This window comes from Homarus americanus, unplaced genomic scaffold (assembly GCF_018991925.1).
Source record: "Homarus americanus isolate GMGI-L3 unplaced genomic scaffold, GMGI_Hamer_2.0 scaffold27231, whole genome shotgun sequence".
Taxonomy (NCBI): domain Eukaryota; kingdom Metazoa; phylum Arthropoda; class Malacostraca; order Decapoda; family Nephropidae; genus Homarus; species Homarus americanus.
The window spans coordinates 194679-222085 of NW_024718545.1; positions in this window are offsets into that span (position 1 = coordinate 194679).

Consider the following 27407-nt stretch of genomic DNA (forward strand, 5'->3'; position numbering starts at 1 on the left):
CCCAGTCTTAATGGACCCCATGGACGCCATTATTAATGGACCCCAGTCTTAATGGACCCCAGTTTTATTGGACCCTACTTTTAATAGACCCCATGGACCCAAGTCTTAATGGACCCCAGTCTTAATGGACCCTACTCTTAATAGACCCCATTAACCCAAGTCTTAATGGACTCCAGTCGTAATGGAACACAATACTATTGCTTAGGTTAACGTTATGAAAATTCGGACGCATATGGTTTACCATCTGTCGCTTTGATTTAGTTAACTTCAGACGATTTTATTCATCACAGAAAGACTCCTCGTAGCCACAGGGTCAATAAACTATTTCCACTATAGAGAAACTTATATGGTACTAAAATTATAACAGAGGGAAGTCAACTTATTTTGTTTTGTTTTATTCTTAGTATAGATTAATTATCGCAAGAAAAGTCAGTTACTATAAACACAGGTCTGACCTTAGCCATGATGTATACTTAGGAACAAGCCTTTCAATAATAATCCTAGCTAGTGTTTTAACCCGATTGTAACTAGCACCTTGTTTACTGTTTATACCTCAAGCTGTCATTAATAAACATACACGCATATACCATTTATAAAACGAAGGTTGAATTACAGTTATAATGAAGTACTTTAACAACTGCTATTAAGAGGAGAATTATCTGATTAGGTTTTTTCTCTTAAGTAATTTTTCAAACTGGAGATCACTAGTCATTACTGAGGTGGTTGTTAGGTGTAGCGGCGGCGATCTCTGACTGGTGGAGATACCGGGAGGGTAGATCACAGGTGAGTTATTGGTAATTAGCAGGTGCACTGGGGCCTGGGGTCATGTGCACGTAACTCGTACGTATACATATACACACACACACACGCACGCTAAGACGTACACATATATGCTAAGATATACTTATACATTAGGACACGCACTCACTAATACACACGTACACACTCACACACATACACTAATACACTCGTACACACACACACACACTAATCCACTCGTACATACACTAATACACACGTACCCACGCATACACTAATACACACACACATTCACACACACACACACACACACACACACACACACACACACTCACACACAGACGCCAGCAGTGACCCAGAAGAGTGAGGCGCTTGAGCCACTGAGACAAAAACTAGACCAAGGAGGTAGGCAGCGGGTGACCTAATATGGAGGGGGTGCTGGGAGATGGTGCTGGGAGGTAGTGCTGAGAGGGGGTGTTGAGAGGGGGTGCTGGGAAGGGGTGCTGAGAGGGGGTGCTGAGAGGTGGTGCTGGGAGGTGGTGCTGGGAGGGGGTGCTGGGAATGGGTGCTGTGAGGTGGTGCTGGGAGGTTGTGCTGGAAGGTTGTGCTAGGAGGTGGTGTTAGGAGATGGGGGTGTGAGGGGGCGCTGAGAGGTTGTGCTATGAAGTGGCGTTGGGAGATGATGCTGGGATGTGATCCTGTGTAGTGGTGCTGGGGTTGCTAGGGCGTGGTTGCAGTGAGATGGTGCTGGCAGGTGGTGCTGGGAGAGGTTGCTAGGAGGTGGTGCTGTGATAATGAAGGATACAGGAGATGGAGAAAAAAGGAATGATAGGAGACGTGCACAAGAGGACAAGAGAGATGCGGAGGACTAAGGAAGAGGAGAAAGAAGCAAGGAGGCAAATGCAGTGGGTGTGGTTGGTGGTTGAGGTCGAGGTGAGGGTTGAACGAAGGAGCCGGGATGGGGGGTTGAGGGAAAACTGAGGAGAGGAGGGAGAGATAGCTTGACCTGGAATTCTAGACCACAGTAGATATGCCGCCTTTGTTTGTTGACCTTTGTGTGTGTGTGTGTGTGTGTGTGTGTGTGTGTGTGTGTGCGCCTTTACGTATGCACTTGCTTTCTCTGCATATATGTAAACCTGCGCATTGCTCGCTCTCTCTCTCTCTCTCCCTGCATCCTTTATACACAGGTGAGTGGATACAAGGTACTTGGTGGGGCAGTACAGTATATCACTCCATCAAGGAAGTAGAGTGCATGCTTCGCCCCGGGGACAGACACGCCATGCCGCTTCGTGTAACATGACCCGGGTAAAAACAGTTTAATGTAGCACGACTGGGGGGCAGGGAGGGGTGGGAGGGGTGGGGGGGGGACAGATTTTTTGGAGGTATCAATTATCTTTCATGACTTGTGCCGCTAGATGCATTTTCCCTCTCAATTGTGGGTGTATAGTCTCGTGTATCAGGGTAACGTTGTGGGTGGTTGTGTGCAGTTAGTCTTTGATGATTTTTACTGTTTAAATCCCATTGTATGTTTCATTTTTTGTAATTAACAATATAACATGAAACTATAGTAATCACATACATAGGATTGATTCATAATTGTGTTGTGTTATAATTTTTAAAAGTCATTGTAAAAGCTGTGTCCTTTACCAGTTGTGTCAGAATTAATAGAATGATATGAAATGGTGGGGCAATTTATGTCGCCTGGCTTGACATTAGTGGAGTGATGGATTGGGAACGTGTGTGTGTGTGTGTGTGGTCTGTACTGGTTTAATTAGGGGTTCATATCAGAGAGATTCAGAGTGGGCCAGGGTTCATATCGGGATTCAGAGTGGGCCAGGGTTCATATCGGGATTCAGAGTGGGCCAGGGTTCATATCGGGATTCAGAGTGGGCCAGGGTTCATATCGGGATTCAGAGTGGGCCAGGGTTCGTATCGGGATTCAGAGTGGGCCAGGGTTCATATCGGGATTCAGAGTGGGCCAGGGTTCATATCGAGATTCAGAGTGGGCCAGGGATCTTATCATTGGTTAATGTGGTAAAACGTATTATATTTTAGGCCCATAGTCGCATTACAAACGTCTCCCTAACAAACATTCACCTACTAGTCCTATAAATAGTATCGTTCCCACATTGAACTGCTAATGCGACCTCTCGAGAGTGGACGTAATCAAGTCAGGTCTTTTTTTCAGCTGGTGATGCACATTATTGTGGCGAGGCAGCGAGAGTGTTGTGGTCGCGTGGTAATCTGACAGGTGAAATGTGATGGTTGTTGTGACAGTGTGGTCCAGTGGTGAGGATTTCCACTTAAGTGTACAATGCGGTAGTTAGTGTTGTTTCTTGTTAGTGTTGTAGGTATTGGTTGTTATGTCAAATTTTAATATTTTTAATGGTTATGAAAGACTTATAAGATCCAGGGGTTGTGACTGTGTTTAATGTGGGTTTAAGGGAATGTGACTGATTTTGTACGAAATTATATCAGGTTCTTGAGTGTTTTGAGAATGTTGTGGTCTTGTTTGTAACGTAGGTGTAAAGAAGAGATTTGATGGTGAGTATAAAATAGATTCCTTTGAAGATGCTGTGATTGTGTGTGTATGATATAGATGATATAGCTATACTGTACTGTTAATCCGAGTGATGATAAGGATTTTTCTATAAAACTGCTCCCGTCACATGCCAGTATAGGACCTGTTTCTAGGAACCTTTTGACTCTCATGAGGATCATGGTACAAAGGTATTGTCAACAAAAAGTGTTTGAGGTAAACCAACCTCCTCATACAGTATGTTCCTGAAGGTGGTCCTTAGCGACTGAGGCGATATTCCCCACATGGGCCACCACAGTACCTGTTATCACTCCGTTAGACTGATCAAGGTGGCATCCAGGTCCTGCCCAAGCCCGGTGGTGGGTACTGACCCTCTCGGTGACGGGGCCTCATGGTCGTCAGCCACTGGTCATCGACTTCTTGTCGCGGAAGTGGCGCCAGTGATCCTGTTTGAGGTGAAGCAGGTACCTGAACTGCTTGTGGTCTTTAGCTTTTTATCATGATGGTGTTGTGTTTCGCAGTAAGGGCCACAATCATTCGGCATCGCTGTTGTTGCCACCCTGTAGTCCTCTCTGAGCTACTATGACTGAATCAGAATACAAGAATCTAATGGGACTGTCAGGTCTTGGTGACGAGTCTTCTGTTATCATGTCACCAGACTTGCTCACGTCCAGCTGGGTGCACTCTGGGAGTTCATCCATGCTCTCCCTTCTCCTTCGGTTGAACTTCCCTTGAGTTGAGGAATGTTATCCCGATGAGTTCCTCGCTCAGATACCACAGGTGTTCTCCAATTTTATTGCAGGTAACTTTGGAGAGGACGGGATTCACCTTTTCATACTTAGCGATAAATTGGAGGAAGCTCACTCACCTGCCACCTTCACCCACGATATTTTTTCTTTCCCGTCAGAACAAAGAAGTAGTTCCTGTCTTCTTGGATCTTGATCAAGGTCACGTCCACTCGCCAACAAAAATCCTGTCGCCTCACCTGCCTTGTCATGAACAGGTCTTTGAATCTCAGGGTTCATGAAGAGGCAGGTGAGGCCACAAGACTTTTGTTGGCGAGTGTTCGTTCCTGTAGATGATGTCAGAGAAGTCGTCTAGACCATTGACAAAATCGGCACCATTCCTCACCTTGTAGCTCGAGTCTCTTGTGACGTGCTGTTCCGGACCAAATCTCCAGGGATCGTATTGTGTCACGAGTGTATACCGAGCCACAGGGTAAAGGTGTAACTTGCTTAAATAACTAAGGCTTACATTCTTGACTAATAAATACTCCAATCACTGAACAATAGAAAATTAAGAGATAGTTGGTAGTTTAAAGTTTAGGACAATCCCCTCCCCTTGGACAAACAAGGGGGGAGATTGTCCTATTTTGAACTTTATGAATTAGGGGGGGTGTTAAATACAATAAATAAGTGACTTCAGAAATTAGGTGTAAAAAAGTTAGACCTAAAAGTGTTGTAATATTTTGTAATGTGTATTGAAGATGATGATGTAAATTGGAGGTGTTGTGATGTTTATTGGAGGTGTTGTGATGTTTATTGGAGGTGTTGTGATGTTTATTGGAGGTGTTGTGATGTTTATTGGAGGTGTTGTGATGTTTATTGGAGGTGTTGTGATGTTTATTGGAGGTGTTGTGATGTTTATTGGAGGTGTTGTGATGTTTATTGGAGGTGTTGTGATGTTTATTGGAGGTATTGTGATGTTTATTAAAGATGTCGTGATGTGTATTGATGTTGTAATGTATATGTACGCTGTTGTGATGTATTTTGGTTGTATTTACGTTGTTGTGGTGATGTTATGCTGTAAATGTTCGATGTAATGTTGTTTATATTTTGGTTGTTAATGAGACTGCAATTACGTAGTTTCAATGTTGTTAAAATGTGTCGAGGTTGATGTGGGGTGACTCCACTCTTGTATCGACCACTGTGGATGTTAACAATGACTTCACTGTTGTATTATTAACCACAACAGTTGTATATATTTTTGCGTTGTATTTTGTATAACTGAAAGTCTTGTTTGTTTTATTTGGTGAATGTTTTCATTTTTTTACATTATTTTTCACTTGCTTTAAAATCTCTGCCTTTGCTTTATCACCAAGAGATACTAAGAATTTTACTCCGGGAGAAGAAAGAGAATTGTTACAAAAATTAATTTTCAATCCCAGTTTTCGCCAGGTTTCCGGAATCCTCCTAAATTCTTCCTGACAAATGAGTTATCTTTTGCTAATTAGGCGATTCTCAGCCAACGTCCGCCTGGATTTATTGCTTTTATACCGGAATACAGCAATGTTTCCCACAGCTAAAATCACCAAACTTTCAGACACGACGAGTTTTTTTTTATAGCTAAAATATTCCAAACTTGGAGATGCGGATTCCTCGTCTTAAGAAGCTCAAATCACAGCGGCTGCATAACGAAGCTTGATACTAAAATGTGTTGACTTATAACATCGCGTTTTTGTTTCTGTAAATTATAAAATAATTACTGCAGTATTATACAAAGGAACAATTTTAACCAACGACTTCTCACACACACACACACACACGCACACACACGCACACACACACACACACACACACTACAGCCGCATGATTACACGGACTAGCTGGAGCAACTCTTAACTGAACTCAGAACATAAGACTCGCTGTTTTGCCCGTGTGAGAGGTTCAACCGTATTGTTAGAGGCGAGGTAAACAAACTCCAGTCTTGCATCCACCGGTAGAAGACTTCATCCCTTGTGTTAGTTAATTCCTCACGTGTTGCTTCCCAAGTGTGTTTCCTCATTCCAGAATTTGAGTTGGTATTGTCACAAGCAGCGTATAGAGTGTTTAATGCGTCGGTTGTCAGAGTGCGTCTGGTGAGTGCGTAATTCACCTGAGTACCACTTGAGTGTGTGCCATTGTCTTGAGTGTGTCTTAGACGCTTGGCCCTCCACAGCGAGACACAGGCCAGATGATAACGTTAAACGATCAGAGTCGAAGTTGAATATTATGACATTAAACCCCATTTTACTGTTTCTCTGGTGACTCTTTTTCTTTAATCTAAAATAACCAACAGGATTTTGGCTTCTCGTATGGCTGTAAAGGTTAAGAAAAGTAAAAATTATTTCTGTGATGGTTGAGCGTGTTATGAGCGTGAAACAGGAGTGGAAAACATGACGGGGTGGAGCATATGGCAGCGTTCAGTAGGTCGTCAAAACACACAGTCAGAAGGAAGAATATAATGAGAAACTTGTGCAAACAGTTTAGAAATTCATGTTGGCAAAGATACCAGGGTGTAGGAGGGCGTGAGAGCCGGCGTCAGTATTATCCATTCACATTCTTCCGCAATAACATGATATACACTTGTTATCCTTCCCACGCAGATGTGAACCTTCCAACACACACACACACACACACACACACACACACACACACACACACACACACACACATACACACTTACATACACACACATACATAAATACACACTCCTTCACACACACTTATAAACACACTCTCCCCTCAACACACACACATACACACTCTTTCTTCACACACACATACACACTCCTCATACACATACCATACACACTCCTCCTTCACACACACATACACACACCCTCCCCTCAACACGCACCTCCATAGTCAGTGTGTGTGTGGCGAGGAATGCAGGTGTTGGCAGGTTGCCTGCTGCCTCTCCCAGTAAGGCGATAACCAACCCTCGACCAGGTTTTAGGCTCTTGAGGTCCTTCAGCAACACACGCCACCACCACTCTACCTCCCTGCATTACCACCTCACAGTCAGCCCTCATACACCAATAAGCTTAAATCTACATGAACGCCTCACAATTACTCATAATCTACCTGAACGCCTAACAATTACTCATAGTCTACCTGAACGTCCCATAAATACTCATAATCTACCTGAACGTTCCACAAATACTCAGAATCTACCTGAACGTTCCACAAATACTCATAATCTACCTGAACGTTCCACATATACTCATAATCTACCTGAACGTTCCACATATACTCATAATCTACACCTAAGATTCAATATTCTCACTCAGACAACCGTAATGCAACATCTCATTATTCAACACTTCATAATTAACACTACAGAAACAACCCGAGGATCAGCTCCCTACTGTCAATACTACAGCATCCGTATCCTAGAGTCCTACAGCAACCGTATCCTAGAGTCATACAGCAACCGTATCCTAGAGTCCTACAGCAACCGTTTCCTAGAGTCATACAGCAACCGTTTCCTAGAGTCCTACAGCAACCGTATCCTAGAGTCCTTCAGCAGACCTTATCCTAGAGTCCTACAGTTTGATATAAATACTATGGAATTTTAATCTTGTGAGAGGACAGTGTGAGGGGTTGTGGGCGGGTATACTAAGACGAGAGTATATATGATGTATTGTTGGCGATTGTAGTTTGAAAAATAGTGAAACGTTTAGTTGTTTTGGTATATACGAATACAGGGTATATATACCTTGTGTCAATGTATACACCTTGTGGCTATGTATACGTGACGTTAATGATGATTTATAGAACGTGAATAAGATCATAAAAAAGTATATTGGTAATTACTTGATATATTGCAGAAAAGGAATATAGTTGGTCAAACTTTCTGGTGACTACGTGGCATCTAGGACACACACACACACACACACACACACACACACACACACACACACACACACACACACACACACATTGATGAGAAGAGACGGGAGTAAACAGGAGAAATCAGGATAAAGGAGTGACAATATTATCCACCGAGAAATCCAGAAGGCGAGGACCTGTACGCTGTATGTTTAGTCTGAAAGTGAAACCTGGAGATGCTGGGATTAAGAAAGAAAAAGTTGCTATCGAGGAGTGTTGATGTGTGTGTGGAGGAGCCTGCCAGGGTAGGGTGGCGTCGGAAGAGTTACAAACAGGTCCTGACGGTCAGCGTACCCCAGTGTGTTATCACGGACATTCCTCTCGATCACCGCCCTCTGTGTGTGTGTGTGTGCGTGCTCGCGTGCATCTCTCATACTCCATCTGTTCTCGCTGTCTGTCTGTCTTTCTCTGGCTCTCTCTCTCCCAGTTCCAATCTTCGGGTATTGATTTTTCACCCATAGAAGATGCACCTAACTGGTGACGAGAGAGAGGTTTACGGTTCCTCTCTCCTCACGTCAGGACATGGAAAGTGATGTGGCGCCAGTATCGTCCGTTTATTTTTTGGCTGCGTTTACTTAACCCCACAACACGACTTTCCTGATCCAACTGATAGATGTTTTTTTCCACGTTAGGGATACTTTTTTTTTAAGATTTGTCTACGTATTTAATCAATAAATCGTTATCAGTCATCGATGTGTGTTCTGGCGGCCGATGAGGGAAAACCATTGTGGAAAACGTCTCCTTTTTGGCGGGAAACAAAGGAGTGATTATGAAAGGAAGGGAGTAGTGGTCTCGCTATTAGTCAAGACAGACAAACAACAGCGGGTTTCTCACAAGCTTCAGCGGTCCGTTTTCAACAGTAAAGACAAAGCTTTTCTTAACTGAACCTCAACAATGGCATCAGACGAAACACAAAAACACAAGTATCCACAACACAACAATTGCAAGAAACAAACAAACGCAGAACTCGTCTCGACCGAAGCTCCGGCTTGTTCTTGACGAGTACAAGACAGTTATCTTGATCAGGGCGCATGGCGGACCTTAACAAGAACACACACACGAGTTAATGGTCGTAATTAGAAGCAAGATTTTTTTTTCTCCCTCTCTTCATTTATTCGCAGTTAACAGGAACAAAACACTAGCTCGGGATGGACTGGGAGGACAGGTTTGAGGAGACAGCAAATATTGACCTAAACACCAATGGCAAAAGTAGTCCCAGTAGGAAGATGACATTGACCTACTAGGAAGATAACATTGATCTACTAGAAAGATAAAATTGACCTCATTGACCTACTAGGAAGAATAACATTGACCTTATTGAAATCGAAAGAAAAAACAGGTGTTCTTAACAAGCCGATAACGCCAGTATAACAGTAGCAACACAATGCTTAACCAAATTAATCGTCAAAACACAGAGGCAGAAACACAGGATGAACTAGACAGACAGACAGATAAAGAAAAATCCCGTAATAGTATTGAGAGGCAATCAGTGTTGGACAGACGACAGACACAGACAAAACCCCCGTAATAGTATTGAGAGAGTCGGTGTTGTTTGTCTATTCGTGGTCTCGCCCTTGACAGCTCGGGAAACTTAAAACCACATGCATCATTTTCCTCCTGTTTTCCTCCGCCATTACGTACCATTTGCATCTGCTGGTGTTCCTATCCAATTTCAACTTTAGCCTTTATATCTTACCCGGGTATTACCAGCCGCCGCCATGTTATCTGTAAATTTCCACCGTATTGAAGGACAGTGGATATGCGTACACCACGACCCCCCCTACAAGCATTATAGTGCATCTGAAAACCACGGTAATGTTTTTGTTTTGTTTTAAGAAATATATAATTGTGTTAGTCTATATAAATTCATCATTTTATATATTCGGAAATGTTGAGTCTCTCGCAGGAACGGATATTGAAGTAATCCAATTTATTACTGGTAGTTACACGTTATCTCTCGCTTGAGCAGTGATGGAGTGTGTACAAGGTTGGAGCCGCCCCCTCTCTCTCTCTGCTCAGCTCTCTGTATATCGTTGCTGCCTCTACCTACCCCTCTCGTCTGGGTCCAATTTGTCTTAGTTTTGTTGAAATTTGTTGAGCTTCTTCTCCCTCTCGTGTTTGTGTGTTGGTGGAGGAGGAGGGTGGGAGGGGTGGTGGTGGTGATGAGGGTTAAACTAGGTAGGTAAGGGAAGGTAGTGGTTGAGGAAGTGGGAGGTGGTGGTAGTGTTTAGTGGTGGATGAGAGTGATGTTGGTAATAGTAATTATGATGAACTGTGCTTTAACTCAGCAGTACAAACACCCTTTCAAACATATACACTCGACCCACCCCACCCAACCCGACCCCACCTTACCACCCCGACCCGACCCCACCTTGACATAAACAAGATCTCAAGAAATTCTCTACATACCACGTAAATACCTACACACACACTCCCTACTACCAGCAAATATAAGTACCCCCTCCCTCCCTCCCCTCCTTCCCTTTCTCCTGCCTCCTCCCTCCCCCAGTAAGCGTCTGTGGTGTTGTAGCTGGGGTGGCCACCTTAACCCCTGGTGTACGCGGTGATGGACTTGGGAGGAGAAAAAATAAAGGTTACATGTGTTGAAGCTTAAGAGTAAACTAGTTGGTTGTGACCCGGAAATAGATTGTACCTGTGTTTGGGTGGTGGTCAAGGGTGGAGGAGGGAGAGAGAGAGAGAGGGTGTGTGTGTGTGTATGTGAGAAAATTGAGTGTGTTTGTGAGTGTTAGTTTGAGAGAGAGAGAGAGAGAGACTATGTGGGGGTGGGTGAACCTGACTGGAACTCTTGAAGGTTGCATGATTCGCTAGATCTCATTGCGCATAAAATCGTATCACCTGAAGATTAAACCCTCAGCTTATTTCTCCTGAAGATTAAACCCCAGCTTATTTCACCTGAAGATTAAACCCCAGCTTATTTCACCTGAAGATTAAACCCCAGCTTATTTCACCTGAAGATTAAACCCCAGCTTATTTCACCTGAAGATTAAACCCCAGCTTATTTCACCTGAAGATTAAACACACTGTCACTACCTCGGGGATGCTAGTTTTGGTTAGGTTAACGTTAGAGTACTCAAGGTGAAATAAGTAAGGGGGCTAATCTTCAGGTGTTCCCAAATATCAGGTCATACTCAGGTGCCCAATAAAATCCCTCGGTGACAGAGTATGATCTTCCTCCGGTCAGTTAGTCGTTGTGATAACCAAGACGAGTTTAACGTTGGGAGCCATTCAAGTTAAAATACAAAAGGAAAAAGGATCACATGAAGATTAACCTAACCTAACCTAACCTAAATTTACCAAACTTAACCTAACCTTACCTAATTTAACCTAACCTTACGTAACTTAATCTAACTTTATCTAATTTAATCTAGCCTAACCTTACCTAACTTAACTTTACCTAAATTAAATAACCTAACCTTGCCTTACTTAATCTTTCCTAACCTAACTTAACCTATTAAATAATTAACTTTAAGATGGTGGCAATTAAATGACAACATGGGCACTGCTGTTAGGGAACCAGACAATGTTGGTCGTGATGGTGTCAGTTATGGTTGTGTTATGGGTGACAGTAATGGTGGTAAGTGACATATTGGCAATGTTGTCATTGGTGTGGCAATAATGTTGTCAATGGTGGTGATAATTGTTATCCGTGATGGTGGTAGCAGTGTTGTCAGCGATGGTGGTAGCAGTGTTGTCAGTGACTTATATCATTGGTAGTGTTGGCAATGACGGTATAAAGATTTTGACCATCGTGCCGGTGATGACAGTAGGAGTGTTACCAGTCATGGCCGGAACAATGACAGTGTGTCAGATGTCATTAAACAGTAAAACCACAATAACAAGACCCAAGTGTTGGCAGTACGGCGAGGTGCACCTGCCCGAGGTTATCAGGGTGTCAGACAACAGGTATCAGACACCATTCTAGCCAACTGGAAGTAATATTGACCTTGTTTCTAATACCAATTGACACTTGTTATAAATAAACTCCTAATAACTTGTCACTGAGTCTTGAGTAAATTAAATGGTATAACTATTAGGTAATTAGTGACAGGTGAAGCCAGGCGCGTGTCCCAAACTCTTGTGTAAGCGGATGAAGCATTCTGGTAAATAATGATGACCGCGAGTGGGCAACACCTGGTCCAGGCTACTGCATTTCTTTGCATCGACTGAGGAATGCAAGAGAGAGGGAGAGACGCAGAGAGAGAGAGACCAAGAGCAAGTAATGTGGCAACGCCCATTTAATCCTCCTCTGAAGACAAAGACCTCTGAAGACACAATGTATAATATAGGTATATGTATATTGAATTATATAATACATTCTGTTGACGTAGAAGGCCAGCTCGACCAATTGATTAATACCCTAAGCTTCAGCATTCAGTCCAGCGGTCCCACGTGGCTGAATTAGCTGCAGGTAATCGCCATGGCCCACCTGCAGCCGGCGACGCATTTCTCAAGACACCAGACGACAATTTGCGAGACAGAGGTGGGCGGAGAGCGGTTCAGGTGTGGACCAAATTGATAAACGGAGCCCAACTTGTACAAGAGAGAAACAGAAGGCGACCTCAGGACCCCGGGGCGCTGGAGGGAGATGCCAAGGACCTTGCCCTCCCTCCCTCCCTACCACTACTCGCCCTCCCATCCACCTCCCTCCTCCCTTCCACCTCCCCCCTCAACCCCCTTCCCCCTCAACCCCCTTCCCCTACAACCCCCGTCCCCCTCAACCCTCAACCCCCTCCCTCCACTCCTTCCTCCTCCTTTCTACACCCCTACCTCCTCCTCTACCTCTGTCGCCGCCTTGACAAGCTTCTAAACATCGCTAAATATTACCCATTGCAGTAATTCCCGGGGACAATTAGGCTTTTAGAGCTGATGGAAGATGTATTGCTGAGGAGGGAGTGCTAGTAGGAGTGTTGGGGCAGTGGAGGCGGGGGTGCAGGAGTGTTGGGGTGCAGGAGTGTTGGGGGGTGCAGGGAGTGCTGGGGCAGGGAGTGTTAGGTGGGGTGTGCTAGGAGGGATGGATGTTAGGAAGGTGGCGGTGTTGGGGATGGGTGTAAGATAATGTTTCCTCCCCACAGCCACGCTACATGAGTAATACCTGGGTCAGCCAGTCACCACAGGGCAGGTGCAGTAACCCCTTCCTACCTGGCTCCTGCTGATGCTACCCCCTCTCCCTCCTTCATCTCCTCCTCCTCCACTCCCCCTCCTCCTTTGGCTGTTTTTTCCTCTTCTGTCGCTGCTGCTTCTTTACTCCTCCTCCACTCCCCCTCCTCCTTTGGCTGTTTTTTCCTCTTCTGTCGCTGCTGCTTCTTTACTTTTTGCTGCTGCTGTTCCCCATTTCTCCTTTACCCTTTTTTTGCTCCTCCTGCTGCTGTCACTCTCACCTGGTGGTGGCGATAGGTCTTGTTTGTCATACTTAATGGGTTTTACCTGCACGATGGACAATACCTTTCATGGTGGTTGTAAATGATGAGTATTCCTCGTTGTACCTGACAGTAGTTTCTTTCTTTATCTCAAGCGGGTTTGTTTTTAAGCAGGTTTTTGTGGTTTTAAATCTTGTTCGTTTAACTCTCTGCGATTCAGTCAAATGGAGATCTTGTGTACTGGATAATTTATTAACAAGGGTATATATGGGGGATTTTTTTCGCTTTTTAGTATTTATGGACAGGTGTGTGGTGTATCCTGTTCTTAAGCAGGTGTGTAGCTGTGTGTTGTTCTTCAGCAGGTGTTTAGCTGTGTTTCTTGTTGTTAGATGAGGACGAATACTAGCCCAACCCAACCAATAGTTCACCTAAACGAACTATTATCCTTGAAATATAATAATTTTGAGAAGAATCTGAAGTGTTTACGTCTGTTTGTCAATTGGAAACTCTTGAACTATTTTATTCTGTCCGTTTGATTTCTTTCATATAGTTTATTTTTGTTCTTTATATCAAGTTAAGTTTAAATCTGTACTTTGTGTTTTGATCTTTTTGTTGTTTTACGTCAGCTGGTAAGAGGAGATGAGTGACATTTACTATAACCTTTTACACTTCGAGGTGTGTTTAATTTGGGGTGTTATCTTTAGTAAATTGAATTGGTATTATATTTTTATACAAGGATAGCTACTCCTGGTTCTCTGTCTGTCTGTCTATATATATGTCTGTCTGTCTGTCTATATATATGTCTGTCTGTCTGTCTCTATATATGTTTATTTAAAATACCTTCCATTCTTACCTGGTCTCACCTGACTCATTACACTTGCATGTTGTTTCATCCTCGAGGTTACAGTGTACTGCAATACTTCCTGGAGGTGTTTTATAAGTATTGGTAATTTTACTCGTCAGACCTTGTATGGTTCGTTAATAACTGGATTAGGTTATTTCTGCCTACTTTACCGTTCTGTCGCTAAAGGGACGTGAGAGTCGAGATCATTCCGTAATAGTGAGAGTCTTGTGAGGAACTAATCGGATACGCTGTTACCTGCCATGTTAAAAGAGCTTCCATGGAGACCTGGCGCCTTCAACGAGAAGAGGGTGAAATAATAGTGTCAATGGTCACTCACAATAGTCACTCATAATGGTCACTGATAATGGTTTGGGGGGGGGGATCCAGGCCTATGTTGTGAACCTCCATTGTAAAGAGTTCAGTCCCCCTGAGCCACATGGTGTATTATAATGGGGTGGAGGACAGGTTTGTGACTCCACCCACCTGCTCCACCCCATGAACCATTCTCCTCTTAAGCCCTCCTTGCAGTATCCCTCCACCTCCGCCCACACGCTTTCATGTTGCTCTGGTCCACACACATATACCTGTCCTGACTCCGCCCACACGCCCACCTGTTTTGTTTCCATGCATATCTCCTCTGTGTGATGTTAGTCTATTGCTTCTCCGTTATCTCTCGTTGACTATTACGTTATTAAGAGAAGTTTCATGGGATTTTTTTTCTCTTAAACATATTTCTTTACGTGTCTCCACCGATCTGCATATACCCCGCATTCTTTCGTCTCTCTCACACATTCTGTCTCTGTTTGTCTGTCTGTATCTTTATTTCTCTTACCTACACAAGCTCCCACGTCTAACCTACCAGCGCATGCCGTGGAAACAACAAGTGTGAGCTCTGTAAGTCTCGGCCAGACGAACACTTCTCAGGCCCATACTACCAGACAGGACGAACGCGGGTGTTGGTTGGGCTGGACGCATTAATATGTCCAGCGCCCTGCCAACAGTTTGAAGCAGCCAACCCAACCCAACTCACCTTACCTTGCCTCACCTCACCTCACCTTACCTTACCTTACCTTACCTCACCTTACCTTACCTTACCTCACCTCACCTCACCTCACCTCACCTCACCTCACCTCACCTCACCTCACCTCACCTCACCTTACCTTACCTTACCTTACCTTACCTTAGACTGTCATTCCTCCAGGCTCACTACATAGTCACAAATATATATCGGGGATAGTCCTTTTTGCTTGACGAATTTATGCACTTGGAGAGGGGGGGGATCCACGCTATAAAGGTCCCTGGGGCAGTATAAATCTGCATCATTGATTACTACCTTCAGCGTACTACTGCAGCAGCTCTCTCTCTCTCTCATATATCTGCAGGTAGTTGTTTTTGCAATGACTAATTTCAATAATCTTAAATTGCGACTTACCTTTGAGTTAACTATTCCAGCACCTCGGATCTGTCACACTGTTGCTTGGGTTTATAGGTTAGATTAGGTTATGTAAGGTTAGGTTAGGTTATAGGTATGGCTCTTACTTATCCAAACACGAACAAAATTCTTACCAAATATTTACTTAATTTTTTGGGGGTTAATGTTATAAAAGAAACGAGAAATACCTCATAATTTGTATCTTTTGCGATGTTAATGTGGTAGAAACTTTTTTTTTTTGCTCTTTTATGTTTGTTTTTTGCGAGAAACGTATTCTTTGGGGAGGAAAAACAAACGCAATAAACATAAATGTGGAGTCACGTTGGTTAAGGATTACAGGCGAGTGTTTGGGAGTTGTTGTGTTGTGACAGTCAGGAGGTAGTCCATCTGTCAGCTGAGGTGTAGGTGGGAGGGTGTGGGTGGGTGGGAGGGTGATTGTGGGTGTGTGTGTGTAGACATGATGATGAGACAGTTCAGAAGGTAGTGATGACTGTCAGCTGATGAATGGTTGATGTCCAGTTATTCTTGTCAGCTAGTGTGTTTGTGAAGGCTGACACTAATATCCATTTATTCTTGTCAGCTACAATATGGTTTAACTTCTGACGACGATGATTTTAACCCTTTGATGACGATGATTTAACCCTTTGACGACGATGATTTAACCCTTTGACGACGATGATTTAACCCTTTGACGACGATGATTTAACCCTTCAGGACACCAAAGAGTTGAGAAGTATTAGGTTGGCTCTCTGCTATCTTCTAGAGTAATAACAAAGAATTTTGTGTATCAATTAAACTGGCTTGGGTACAGCTTATGCGAGTCATGGCTGGCGTAATACAATTTAAGATTCTTACTTAGAAAACTTTTGTCTCCTTGTCTCTCCTCTCTGTTTGTCTGTCTCTCTCTCTCTCATCCTTTACTATAATCTGTCTGTTTTTCTCTTAGTTCTGTTTATATCTCTTCTCTTTTGTTATATTATCTCTCTCGTGCTTTACTTCATTATCTCTATTTCTTCTTTTTTAATTCTGTCTTCTCTTTTGTTACATTGTGTGTGTGTGTCGGTCTGTCTGTCTGTCTGTCTGTCTGTCGTCGTCGTCGTAATGCCGTTATACAAGGATAAAAATTTTTCACGATTGAGAAACTTCCAAACCAAATCACACATCAGTACCTCTTAATCTTCCAGTCTGCCATTATTATTTACTGCTTTAACAACATGAAGAACCCGGAGAGAATGGATGGAGGAAGAGATGAAATGATTTATGTGCAAGTTGACGAGGATAATTCGCTTGTTGACCAGGAATCGGGTAGTTTAATGGTCAAAGTAAAGGTCAAAGTATAGGTCAGAGTAAAGTATTGGTCAAAGTAATGGTCAAATTAATGGTCAAAGTAATGGTCAAAGTATACATTGGTCAAAATATTTGTTTACTCAGATTTAATATATTTTTTTTTCTATCAAAGTCAGTTTTTGTCTTTGTCAATTGTTTTTTTCTCTTAGGGTACAAGTTGCTGGCAGTAGTGGAGATCATTGTTTTTAGAACGTGTGTCTAGTTGTTTGGGGAATTTATTTCGTCTTGTGAAGTACTTTATTAACACACACACACACACACACACACACACACACACACACACACACAAACGAACGGAGAACAGTTGTGATTTTCCCGCTTTACCGTTCATGCGCTCTGCCACCACCCGATTGTTTGCACCGTGACAACACTACCTACATATAAAACGTCTCCCTGATATATGGTTTTGATGGTCATATATTCACTATATTGGTAATGGATTTAGCCCTTTGTATTTTCCCCCCTCGATGAAAAATGAAAAAAAAAATGGTTTACTAAATAAGACAGTTTTTATTTTTTTTTTTACGGATTTGAGAGAAAAATGTTTTATGTTATGGATGTTTATTGTTTTGATGTGTGGCTGATGGATAAATGGATTAGTTGTTGTATGGTGATGTGTTGTGTATGGTGATGTGTGATGAATGTACCGTCACTCTGGGGGTATGGTGGCTGTTCCTGTTGACTCCAGTACAATAGTGTTATTACTCTACTTTATCTTATTCTTTTATCATCTTAGTTATTTTTGGTTAAATAACTGGTTGGTCAGTTCTCGGTCACCCACTGCTGTTATATACTGGTCATGTACAGGCTCTTGAATATACAGGTATGGATAAAGTTCAGTCAGTCCGATGGCTTATCTATGAACCCAGAGACTCGCGAATCTGTGAACCCGAGACATCACATACTAAAGTGGGCCCATATATGACGCGTTGGGTCCTTGGTGTCTCGGATTCACGGGTTCATGAGTCTCAGGGTTCAGAGAGGACTAACACACACACACACACACACACACACTAAGGCAGCTACTCACCGCCACTGGACCAACTGCGTTCATTTTTTTTTGTCAGTATATAAATTTAAAGGTAAACAAATAATTGAACAAAATTAAATATGAATAAATATATCGTAAAAACAAATAAAATGAAAGTTACAATAATGAAAATATATGACTACAAAAAAATAAGGGTTTAGATAATATACTGTTATTGTTTCCCAGATATAAAAACAAATACCTATAAATTTCCAACAACTGTATCGAACAAATGAATTATAGATAAAGGTGAAAGAAATATAATTGTAATTGAAGAAAAGGGAAGCAAGAAAATAAGAGCCGTAACCTGCCAATCTACCGAGAAGAGTGACATGATATTTCCAAACGTTACTTGAGGCTCAGTTTTCGATAACAAAGGGGAGCGATAGGACTTTGTCTCGTGGTTGGTTGGGCATCAAGGTCATCTGTCGCACACGTCAAACACCAGTTGTGGACTTTTTTCCGGGTTGGGATGATGAGTAGCTGTTGGTGGTGACTGTTGGTGGTGGTGACGACTGTTGGTGACTGTTGTTGGTGACTGTTGGTGGTGACTGATGATGACATTAGGTTGGAGTGTACTCAGGTTATCAAGACTTGTGTGTACTGGTGACTGTTCATCCACACACACACACACACACACAAACAAACCACAAAAACACAGAAATTACACAAAAGATACAGACAACATACACAAGTACACAAACACACACAGGCAAAAACACACATGTATTTTGATAATGCACAAGTAACATGCACTTTTTGCGATAAACAAACTGAAAATAAAAGCCGACAGTAAACTTTAAATATAATAAATGCATTATTAATCCATCTATTTGTTTTGTAATATTTTGGCAATAAACCTGGCTATGACCGGCACGCAATAATATCTATAATTTTTATATATAGCTTAGAGTTATAATGGGGGCTGGGGTTATCCCATATTTATAGTTCCCGACTCATTTGTGGAGGAAACTGTTCTCTCCCATTAAAGACTTAACTCATGAATCATATACAAATACATTAAGGTATAATATTTTACTACAATGAATTAAGTACGTGAGTTATATATAGAACTTGATGCTAGCAACGTTTGGAGGCAAAATATAATTATTGTACACTGTATTCGGCAAAGAGCTTTCTCCACCCTCACAACACCCCACAATCCACCCTACAACCCCACACCCTCCACACCCCCACACCCTCCACACCCCCACACCCTCCACACCCCCCACACCCCTCACCCCTCATCCAACATTGACTATATACTAACATGTAACACTCTCCCAAAAAAGTATCTCGACGATTTTATGTGAGACAATATGACACAACGGACGAAGGATTTTGACAACCCTACCGAGACAACAGGAGTCACAGTGTTCATTCTGACATTTATCGACCCCCTCCGTGAAGACACTTCTCTGGGAACATGTATATGCTATAAGTTATTAATGGGTACATAACCAGCTGTGGACGTGGGGTGTTGTTCTGTAGTGGATAGATGCTCCACTTATCTCGAAAACGTGTGGATTTAGCAGTAAAATACATTGTAAGAGGAGACACGTCCTGTAAAACCTAACCTAACTTAACCATACCATAACAATAATGCGCTATAAATATTAACACATGTAACACTATAATTCTCTTGACGTATTAACATAATTTTTCATTTTTAGTCACTTTATGTCCCTCAGGCACCTCGTACAGACTAAAGACGACGGAGAACCTTTGAATACTATTATAGGTAACGTTAGGGTGTTTATTCATCAGGTGAAATATGCTGCGGTGTCTTAAGCTTCAGATGAGTCATAATTAATAATAGATGCCGTCCGGTGTAAAAAATAATCACTAATAGACCCTACCTACAGAACTTACCTGTAGAAACACCTGTGTATGAAAATAAAACAACTCATACGACGCGACTTCCTGGACTTATTTACGTTAATAAACATGTCTTTCATGTTAAACGATGACGTCATGGACACGTAACAGAAAGCCCGAGTAAAGACGAAAGCATAATGAGAGAGAGAGAGAGAGAGAGAGAGAGAGAGAGAGAGAGAGAGAGAGAGAACCACCACATCTTCAATAAATGACAATAAACCCACGGTAGGAGGAACACTGGAGCATCATGTCGCTTATAGCAGTCGACCATAAGCCAGGGGGTATCTCACCACCGCCAATCATATCCTTGGGTGACTACCAAAGATACAGTCATTAGCTGCGAGCGCTGCACTGGCGTTCTAACATGCAGGCATCATGTATAAACAAGAGCCCAGTGATACCAGCCAATCATCAGATCTTTGGTAGTTACCCAGGGATATGATTGGCTCTGCTTAGATACCCCTGGCTAATCTAAGTGGGCTTTCGAATGTCAGTTGTTTAAATAACCAAAAATTGGGTATTAATGTCGTTGGCTGTGATTACATGGTTTTTTTTTTACCGATTCCCATGTATGTTATTATTGACCTTCTTCTTCTTCTTCTTCTTCTTCTTCTTCACAATCAGAGTAACTTTAATCCCATGTAATTATCACTCCTAACACGGTCGCAGTGCTGTACGATCACCCGTGCTGGCTGACGTGTCTTCAGCTGATCGACACTGGCGGACGTATGATGTAAAATCGTGGTTTATCAACTTTAATTACAACTACTTACTGTTGGCACCCCCCCCAAGACCTGCCTAGGAGAGGGGGAGGGGGGCACCATCACCCCACTTGCCCAATTTGAGGATGATAGTCAGCCTCTTTATTTATTATTTGTTTATCTACTATTTTTTCCACTTACTAATTTATTCTTTTTTTTCCGTTTATTCATATTATCCAAGTATTTATTTTTTTCGAACGTGTGACGAAATCTTTGTTCACATCTCCGTGATAGTAAGGGCGGAGGATTTTGGAGCCGAGGCGATAATAGATTGTCATGTTACCTGTATGACTCCACACTAAGTCCTGCCCAGTACACCTGTCAATGCTGGGGGCCATATCTCCCTCCTTTGACACCTGGGAGAGGAGGGGGTCTCTCTCTCTCTCTCTCTCTCTCTCTCTCTCTCACCATTGAAAGTTCTTGACATACACTCAATCATACACTTACAGACACTCGTATACATACACACACACACACACACACACACACACACACATGGTCACTGTCAATAATAATAGCGATAATCACAGCGTTGAGGCCAGGGATCAGTGAAGCTTTCAAGGCAAATTGGGTTCAAGTTTATAATGACTAGGATGTTTGATTTCAATATTTTTACAAGCAGGTAATTCAGAAGGTCCTGTGTATGTGTGTGTGTGTGTGTGTGTGTGTGTGTGTAAACTCATTTGTAAAACATGTTGCCTCACTCATCAGTTGCTGCGTCATTCTCCACCTGAAATTTTGCACACAGTCATTCCACCCCCTGCGACTTGCCGCCCACCACGTGTTAATAATCTTGCATGTATTAATTGTACGTAAGTCTTGTATATGAAACTCACGTGCAGTTAAGCTACACACAAAAAAACTAGACACATACAAAGGCAAAGTGATATTCGTGTAAGGAAATTGGAGTACACTTGCTTGTAAATGTGCGTGAAAACAACCTGTATAAGAATAAACATGTGTACAGTATCCTCAACACACACACACACACACACACACACATACACACACGCGGATAAATATCTCCTCAAAATTTCACTCAGACCAGGAACAATTTCCCCTCTCATAGGACGGAGCGTCTGTCGGGGTTAAATTATTGATGCAAGATAGTCTCATTTCCAGGACGTCAAGGGAACTGCCATTACCAAGACCGGCTTCAGGAGGGCGGGAGGGAGGGCAGGGATGAGAGTGGGTGAGGAGAGAGGGAGGGAGAGAAGAAGGGTGGGGGGGCAGGAACTAGGGTAGATAGGTGCCGGTATGTGGAGTGGGGGGATGGAGGTGGGTGGTGGGAGGTGATTGAGGAGAGATGTAAAGGTCCCAACTGACACTTCGTCGATTATCGACCCTTGGTAATTCCGTCAGCGTTACAGTAAGTGAGTGAGGTTAAGGAGGTGGGGTCTTAGATAATGGCATACAAGTGTGATGTGGAACAAGTAGGCGTATTGGGGTGCGAGGGCAGGCGTGTATGGGTGTGTGTGTTGTTGTGGCGGGGGTGTGTGTGTTGTGGCAGGGGGCGTGTGTGTGTGGCAGGGGCGTGTGTGTGTTGTGGCAGGGGCGTGTGTGTTGTGGGGGCGTGTGTGTTGTGGCAGGGGGCGTGTGTGTTGTGGCAGGGGGCGTGTGTGTGTGTGGCAGGGGGCGTGTGTGTGTGGGAGGGCGCGTGTGTTCAGAGGAGGGTGTGTATGGGATGGGGCGTGTTTGTTGGGTAGGAAAGAGAAACTAACAGAGGAAGATACAGACACACCAGCAGTTATATACAATATATGTAAAAAAAAACCCACCACAGTAATATCCCTTAAAGACAAATGACACAATAACGCTAAATCAGGATAAATATTTTCAGATTCAATGAAAAAGACTTATTTTTGGCTTCTTTAATCACACCTGAACAAAAACCTTCTCGTGTAAAAAAAATAACCATTAGTCGGGTCAGAAAAGGTACTTAGTGGGTAATTAAACCCCGTCCCCCCAAAAAGTGTGTAATTTGAACTTATAGCTTACTTCCGTCTCGTCAACTTAAAACTGCTGGGGTCACAGTGTAATCTGTCGGTTTTCATGTGTCTGTGTTTGGTTAAATTAGGTACCATTGTTGTTATTGTACATATCGACAAACACAAAAATAACCTGTGTGTGTAGGGGGTGCTCGCGCGTATGTGTGTGTGTGTGTGTGTGTGTGTGTGTGTGTGTGTGTGTGTGTGTGTGTGTGTGTGTGTGTGTGTGTGTGTGTGTGTGTGTGTGTGTGTGTGTGTGTGTGTGTGTGTGTGTGTGTGTGTGTGTGTGTAGGGGGTGCTCGCGCGTATGTGTGTGTGTGTGTGCGCATGCGTATTTGCTACATAAAACACTCGTATACTATGGTGTTGGTGAACAAAGCCCACAGACCAGGTCACTCTACTTCCCTCAAGCGGGTTAATAATCATCTTCAGGGCAGTGCTGGAGGGTGTGAAATCAAACACGGGCCCCTGCCTCTTGAACGTCCTCAGTCACTTCAAGGGCTCCAGGAAGGACACGAGATAAAAGGAAGCGATGAGGTTGAGAGGGGAAGGCGAAAGGAAGTGTAGGAGTTGAGGGGATGGCTGTCTGGATCGATTATCGTTGGTTGGAGAGGAAGGAGGACCAGTGTGTCTGTCTTCCAGGAGAGATGAACAGTCCGTGGAGGGTGACGCTTGCCTTCCTTCCAACATGGGATAGACTGGTATAGACAAGGGGCTTTTCTTTATTGACATCTGCTGACCTGACATAGCACTTTTTGACTTGACGCCTGCAGACCTGACTTGATGGCCCATCCTGACCTGATAACCCCAGCTGACTTAATGACCCCTGTTGACCAATCCTGATGACCCTTGCTGACCTATTTTGATGTCCCCAGCTTTTAGTAACCTTATGACCGTGACTAACACATTGACTTGCTGACCTGTGACGAGGAGAGTATTTAAAACAGATAACGTAAAAAAATAATTAAGGAAACACGAAAAAGTAAACACATACTTGAATTATACGGATGAGTATAGAGATGAGAAAGAGAAATGTGTTATGATATGACGCTTGATGTTTGTTCCCTGTCGTTTAACACAAGCTAGCATCATCAGCCATCTGAACATCTTACACTGAACCGCGTTGTTATGCTATCCTCTCATTGACGCTCACCGCTGTTGTCTGGGTGCTCATTCCTCTCACTTCTCGTATACCTTTCACCTCATTCTTCCATCTTCTTGGCCTTTCCTTCCCCTTCCTTCCCTACTTCTGGATTATATGCTCATTTTACCAATCTTTCACTTTTCATCCACTCAATGCATCCGTTCCACCTGAGCAAACCCTGATTCGCTCTCTACCCACCGCGTTTTTCACTTCCACATCTCATTATTTCTGATTTCGTATTCTCTGCATTCTATTTGCCCCCCCCCCTCCCCACACGTTGTTCTCAAGTGCATCATTTCTGTCGTCTCTAATTTGTTCCTTCCTCTCGCATCCAGAAGTCATGGCTCACACCTTTTATGATAATTTCAGCTCAATAATCTCGAGGGCAAAACTCCTCTTGTTTTTTTTATTAATCTACTCCAGCTTCTCTCTCTCGCTGTGTCTCGTAATGCATAATTCTCTCTACTCACCTCCTAACATTCTCTTGTGTTTAGTTAACTGCTATAGTCCTTGTACTGTCTATAGCCTCACTCACTCTCTCTCCTTGTCGCGCTGATTAAACCCTATTATATTAAAAGAAACACTGCATACAATCCGAAACACACCTCCACGTACAATCCGAAACACACCTCCACGTACACTCCGAAACACACCTCCACGTACACTCCGAAACACACCTCCACGTACACTCCGAAACACACCTCCACGTACAATCCGAAACACACCTCCACGTACACTCCGAAACACACCTCCACGTACAATCCGAAACACACCTCCACGTAAATATAAACACCATGCTTTTCTTTGTTCTTATTTTCCTTCAGTATGTTTACATTATATCCATAGGCAAATGATAGCTGTTGGTTACGTGTGGAAGATTAACTGTGGTTAGGAGAGTCACCATTCTTGGAAATTTACGGCGATGGAAAGAAATTGGCACTTCTCCTCCATGCACTTGACACTATTCTCTTATGCATTGCTCCTAAAAGATCTTTGATTGTAGGGGAAGTGTGGCACCATTCCCGAGAACTTGAGATTGTAATGTGACGCAATACCCGTTGGCACTAATCTCAATTCTCTATGATGCTTGAAAGGATATGGCACTGTTTATATATTTACGAGAATAATTAAGGCACTATTCCCAAGTTTCTGAGGCACTAGGGTAAACGTGACACTTCTTAATATGAATAGACGGCACCAGACATATAGAGTTGTATGGTCATATGAGCATTTTTTTTCCAAGTATGATAAAAGGACAAGTATTATAGGAGGGAGAAGAGGCAGTGTACAAGGGGAAGCTTAATGGAATCTGAATGTTGTTGAGCGTCCTGTGAGAAAAAAAGAGGATAAGACGATTCAACTCTCTGGGTCCTACAAAAGCAAAACTTCCACTATTCTTAAGACTTTTTTTTCATATTTCTTCATTTTCTCATTCCTGGCCAAGCCTTTATGGAGATATCAGGGAGATGTATGTATAAATAAGGAGAAATAAAGTTAATAAAACAATAGGTTCTAATGATTAGAAATGAAAACAGAGGAAAACAGAACATCTTGATAATTACGGAACTAGTGCAGGTGGGATTATGAAAACGAATTTAGTCTTTATAGGGATCAGTCGCAGTTGGTATGTGGGTCAGGAGAGAATTTGAACTAATAAATTTTTTAGGGTAATTTTTTATTTATGGAGAATTAGATGAGACTTGAATTACCATCATTATACAGAACCTCTGAGACGCCATGATTTTGAGGCTTTTTTTTCATAAATGAGTTACGTATTTATAAATTTTTCATTTATTTTTCATCTGTCTTCAAGAATTCTGCTATATGACCTTTGTATAAATACACGAGACAAGCTGACTGCATCCAAGCATCCAAGAAGTTACCCCTCATGTGAGAGAATGTTTGTATACCTGTAGATGAACACGGCATACATACATACATACATACATACATACATACATACATACATACATACATACATACATACATACACAGGTATTGTACCCAGCGACGAGAATGCCTGCTTGAACTATGACACCCTTGACCTTGTGACCTTCATGATCTCTGTGGTATGCATAGGTCAAGGTCAAACCACACAATATACCTATTAAACCCCTGTACGGTCGGATGGTGAGACAAGATAGATACCCAAACATCCTGTAGGTTAGGTTGGGTGAGGTTGGGTTGGGTGAGGTTGGGTGAGGTTGGGTTGGGTGAGGTGAGGTTAGGACACACAAAGAAATTATAACATCAGGACAATAACAATAATGTCTGCAACCAGAAGCAGACAAAAACTATAGTCACTGAGGTGTGTAAGATAGGGAAATGGTGACACAATAAACGCCTTTGTGGTAGTTGGATGTAAGGAAGATTTACGTATGTACGATGAATTGATAAATAAATATATAAATAAACAAAGAGGCTTGCTGTCAGGGGGCGCGAGGCAGATAACGGACAGTGGTGTAAGGAAAAGTTCAATCAAATGCTGTCGGGTATAACACATGATCGACTTAGTATATGTTGAGGAGAGAGAGAGAGAGAGAGAGAGAGAGAGAGAGAGAGAGTCGAGGCAATGAAAAAAAAAGAGAAACAAACGGTTACAAAAACAGAAGAGAGGTGGGGATGGGGAGAGGAGATTTAAAGAGTTAAGGGGAATGGAAGGGATGGGGTGGGTGGGTGATGGATGGGGTGGGTGGGTGATGGGATGGGGTGGGTGGGTAGCTAAAAGAATAGGGCATTTTTTTTTTGTTTTTTTTGTTTTAAGAGGAGGGGTGAAAGAAGATTAGGGCATAGAGTGGGTGGTTTAGGGGACAGGGGATGGGGTGGGTGGCTAAGGGGACACCCTCAAAACACCCATATATGGGATAGGGTAGGCTGTCTAGTGCCTGTGTCGACAGACAATAACTAACCCATGACACAACCCTAACACACTATTAGCTTAGAAACCCGGTTTCTATTTGTTGGTCTGGTTATATTTCGTGTTTGTTTAACCCTTTCACTGCTAAAATCCCAGGTGGCAACATACAAACCCTGCAAATGAGGATAAATGTCTCTTTGTCTGTCTGTAGAATAATGGTGGATTTGGTATAGAGGGGGGAGACTGGACCCCCAAGAATTTTATTTATTTATTTATTTTTTTTGAGGGGGCGGGGGGTGGGGGTTGTGGATGCATTACGGTAGATTCTTTTCCTGGCATCCTGTGGTAGAAACAATGGGCCAAATTTATTGATTATATAAAGGAATATATTTATTTTTTGGGGGTAAATGTTTGTTTGTTCAGCAGAAAAACTCTTGGTTGTAGACAGTTTACTGTCATGTCTCATCCTCCTCGCCTTCCCATTTCTATTGATATGCTCAACTGTTTAGTTCTGGTGACAGTTTACTATTAGTGAGGAGTCGCATCTTAACAGCTTGTCAGGGATTTATTATGAAAGTTTCAGGACTGTTGACCTTTGGTGGCCGAGGGATTGATGTTAAGTAGTCAGCCACATTTCTCATTAATAGATTTTTTGGTATTTAATATTTTTGTGATATACATGTATATGATTTTTTTTTCGTAAATTTTCCGGGTTAAAAGTTATAGGTGGCAGAAATATGTTGCAGGAAATACTAGACTTTAATTATTTTATATCATGGCGCCAGTCTTAAAAAATAT